The following is a 4,911-nucleotide window of genomic DNA, read 5'->3' on the forward strand; positions in this document are numbered from 1 at the left end:
ACGTGTCGCATGCGACGCCCAAATTAAACCCCTCAGTGCCTGATTTCAATTCATCTACCCCCAATCCTAATTCTCTCTTATTCTTTTATCCTTTTATTCTTCTTTCATCATACTAATTTTTATGTCTTGCTATGTCCCTCTCTATTTTCAGTTCTTCTTTGCTTGAGGACAATCAAACCTTTAAGTTTGGTGTTGTCGCTACGCTTATGGCTTTTCTACTTATTTTAATAGCACCAAAGGGAGATGAATGTTCTTCATGGAGGAATAAGATGGCCACTAGCATATATGAGGTGGTTGAGTTCCTTTCATTCTATTTCTCTTCCGTTCTTATTTTGTTGTTTTCTGTTTCCTGTTGCTTTGATTGCTTGCATGGTCTTTTGTACTTTCAGTTCTTAGAATTAGTTCTATTCTATTATTTGTCTCATGTACCGCTCACTGAACTTGAATCTAAAAAGAAAAAAAAGGGAATGTAATGTATGAGAAATTGAGTTTAATTTTTAGAGTAGTCTCATTTATTCAAATGTGGTGGTATTTTCTCTAACTCTGAATGCATGACTGGTATGCAAAATCGTGATCGTTCATTCCTTGGTAATGGCGCTAAAAACTTAACACACACGTTCATAATCTTAATTCTTTGTCACAACTTCGCATAACTAACCAGCAAGTGCACTGGGTCGTCCAAGTAATAAACCTTACGTGAGTAAGGGTCGATCCCACGGAGATTGTCGGCTTGAAGCAAGCTATAGTCACCTTGTAAATCTCAGTCAGGCGGATTCAATTGGTTATAGGGATTTGATAATTAAAAGATAAATAAAATATAAAATAAAGATAGAGATACTTATGTAATTCATTGGTGAGAATTTCAGATAAGCGTATGGAGATGCTTTTGTTCCTTCTGAACCTCTGCTTTCCCACTGTCTTCATCCAATCCTTCATACTCCTTTCCATGCCAAGATGTATGTTGGGCATCACCGTTGTCAATGGCTACATCCCGTCCTCTCAGTGAAAATGGTCCAAAATGCGCTGTCACCGCACGGCTAATCATCTGTCGGTTCTCGATCATGCTGGAATAGGATTCAGTAATCCTTTTGCGTCTGTCACTACGCCCAGCACTCGTGAGTTTGAAGCTTGATGAGCGGATAATTTATACGCTTTTTGACATTATTTTTAGTATGTTTTTAGTAGGATCTAGTTACTTTTAGGGATGTTTTTAATAGATTTTGTGTTAAATTCACATTTCTGGACTTTACTATGAGTTTGTGTGTTTTTCCGTGATTTCAGGTATTTTCTGGCTGAAATTGAGGGACTTGAGCAGAAATCAGATTCAGAGGTTGAAAAAGGACTGCTGATGCTGTTGGATTCTGACCTTCCTGCACTCAAAGTGGATTTTCTGGAGCTACAGAACTCGACCAGGGATTGTTCGAGCCTGGACATCACAATTTCGTGCACCAAGTTTTTGGCGCCGTTGCCGGGGATTGTTTGAGTTTGGACAACTAACGGTTCATCTTGTTGCTTAGATTAGGTAATTTTCTTTTTATTTTATTTTCAAAAATTTTTCAAAAATATTTCTAAAATTTTCTCATCTGTTTTCGAAAAAAATAAAAATGTTTTCAAAAAAAAAAAATTTTTTTTTATTCAGAATTTTTAAGAATGAATTCCAGTGTTTCATGAAGCATGTGAAGCATGGCTGGCTGTAAAGCCATGTCTAATTCTTTTGGATAGAGCATGTTAGGCTTGTCATGTCTGAATTACACTCATATTTTGATTAAAGCTTGGCTGGCTATTAAGCCATGCCTGACCCTTTGATTGGAGCTTTAAGACTAACATGGCAAGATTCCCAAAGCAACAAAAAAAAAAGAGTGTGCTTAAGAACCCTGGACACCTCTAATTGGGGACTTTAGCAAAGCTGAGTCACAATCTGAAAAGGTTCATCCAATTATGCGTCTGTGGCATTTATGTATCCGGTGGTAATACTGGAAAACAAAATGCTTAGGGCTACGGCCAAGACTCATAAAGAAGCTGTGTTCAAGAATCATCATACTGAACTAAGAGAGTCAATAACACTATTCGAAATCTGAAGTTCCTATAGATGCCAATCATTTTGAACCTCAATGGATAAAGTGAGATGCCAAAACTATTCAAGAGGCAAAAAGCTATAAGTCCCGCTCATATGATTGAAGCTCTGTTTCATTGATAGTTTGGAATTTATAGTATATTATATTCTTTTTATCCTATTTTGATTTTCAGTTGCTTGGGGACAAGCAACAATTTAAGTTTGGTGTTGTGATGAGCGGATAATTTATACGCTTTTTGACATTGTTTTTAGTATGTTTTTAGTAGGATCTAGTTACTTTTAGGGATGTTTTCATTAGTTTTTATGCTAAATTCACGCTATGAGTTTGTGTGTTTTTTCGTGATTTCAGGTATTTTCTGGCTGAAATTGAGGGACTTGAGCAGAAATCAGATTCAGAGGTTGAAAAAGGACTGCTGATGCTGTTGGATTCTGACCTCCCTGCACTCAAAGTGGATTTTCTGGAGCTACAAAACTCGAAATGGCGCGCTTCCAATTGCGTTGGAAAGTAGACATCCAGAGCTTTCCAACAATATATAATAGTCCATACTTTGGCCAAGAATTGATGACGTAAACTGGCATTAAACGCCAGCTTTCTACCCAAATCTGGCGTCCAGCGCCAGAAAAGGATCCAAAACCAGAGTTGAACGCCCAAACTGGCACAAAAACCCAGTGCACTTGCTGGTTAGTTGTATCGAAGTTGTGACAAATTATGAAAGTGTAATCACGATTACGCGTACCAAGTTGCTCACGTTGCCAGGGATTGTTCGAGCCTGGACATCACAATTTCGTGCACCAAAGCTCGTCACAGCCATCCCTTCCCAGATCCTACTCGGAATACCACAGACAAGGTTTAGACTTTTCGGATCTCAAGAATGGTCGCCAATAATTCTAGCCTATACCACGAAGATTTTGATCTCACGATCAGGATGCTAAGAGATACACATTCAAGCTTGTTTACATGTAGAATGGAAGTGTTTGTCAGGCACGCGTTCATAAGTGAGAATGATGATGAGCGTCACATAATCATCACATTCATCATGTTCTTGTGCGCGAATGAATATCTTAGAGAAGAAATAGGCTTGAATTGAATAGAACGGAAGTGTTTGTCAGGCACGCGTTCATAAGTGAGAATGATGATGAGCGTCACATAATCATCACATTCATCATGTTCTTGTGCGCGAATGAATATCTTAGAGAAGAAATAGGCTTGAATTGAATAGAAAAATAATAGTACTTTGCATTAATTCATGAGGAACAGCAGAGCTCCACACCTTAATCTATGGTGTGTAGAAACTCTACCGTTGAAAATACATAAGTGATAATGGTCCAGGCATGGCCGAATGGCCAGCCTCCCAAAGAGGGTTCAATCATCAAAACATGATCAAAAGATATAAATACAATAGTAAAAAGTTCTATTTATACTAAACTAGTTACTAGGGTTACAGAAATAAGTAATTGATGCAGAAATCCACTTCCGGGCCCACTTGGTGTGTGCTTGGGCTGAGCATTGAAGCTTTCACGTGTAGAGGTCTTCCTTGGAGTTAAACACCAGTTTGTAACCTATTTCTGGCGTTTAACTCTGCTTTGCAACCTGTTTCTGGCGTTTAACTCTAGAATAGGGCAGAAAGCTGGCGTTGAACGCCAGTTTGCATCGTCTAAACTCGGGCAAAGTATGGACTATTATATATTTTTGGAAAGCCTTGGATGTCTACTTTCCAACGCAATTGAGAGCGCGCCATTTGGACTTCTGTAACTCTAGAAAATCCATTTTGAGTACAGGGAGATCAGAATCCAACAGCATCTGCAGTCCTTCTTCAGCATCTGAATCTGATTTTTGCTCAAGTCCCTCAATTTTAGCCAGAAATTACCTGAAATCACATAAAAACACACAAACTCATAGTAAAGTCTAGAAATATGATTTTTATTTAAAAACTAATAAATCAAGAATTAATTATCTTTTAGCCACTATGGATGCTACTTTGAGTCTTGTGCAATTCTGTTTATTTTATGCAGCATTTGGTTGGATTTGATGAAGCTTCCGCAGAAAAAGAGAAGAAGGCTATATCGGGCAAAAATGCTTAGAGGATGGAGAGGAAGCTTGCACAAATGGAAGGAGCACAAGAATTAAAGGAGATGACAGCGAGGAGCGACGCGCACACGTGATTTGGAGCTTTCCATGGCGACGCGTGCGCGTACCTAATGCGTACGCGTGAAAAGCGAAGTTGCACAGTGACGCGTGCGCACGCGTGATATGCGAAGAAGACCATCGACGCGTACGCGTGACAAGCGTGAAGTGCAGAAAATGTTGATTCCTATTAATTCTGATTTAAATTTAATTTTATTTTAAAATAGGAAAAGATATTATTTTAATTTTAGAAAATAGATTTTAAATTAATTAGGATTAGATATAAAAAGAAGAAACTTTTCTTAAAGGGGGGATCCCATTCCATTCCAAACTACCAAGCCTATATATAGGCATTAGCTGGATTGGAGGAAATATTCTGGATTGGAGGGGAGTCCAAAATCAGGCACACACATTCCCTGGCACACACCACTGGGAGTGGGTCTTCGGAACCCTCCCCTCATACATTCCTCATCCTTTTATTTTCTTTTCTTCCTTAGTAGTAGTTTGATTTAAGTTGTAATTTTTATTTATGAATTTTGAAGTTTCAATTTCAATTTTAATTCTTAATCTTCATCTTTATTTTTCTGTACTTTCTTTATTTTCTGTTTGAATAGAGCAATGAACAACTAACTCTTTTCATTGGGTTAGAGAGCTCTATTGTTATTTAATGGATCAATTGTAGTTTTCATTCTTCTTCCTCTGTCTTTTCTCT

Source organism: Arachis ipaensis, chromosome B08, assembly GCF_000816755.2.
Source record: "Arachis ipaensis cultivar K30076 chromosome B08, Araip1.1, whole genome shotgun sequence".
NCBI classification, from domain to species: domain Eukaryota; kingdom Viridiplantae; phylum Streptophyta; class Magnoliopsida; order Fabales; family Fabaceae; genus Arachis; species Arachis ipaensis.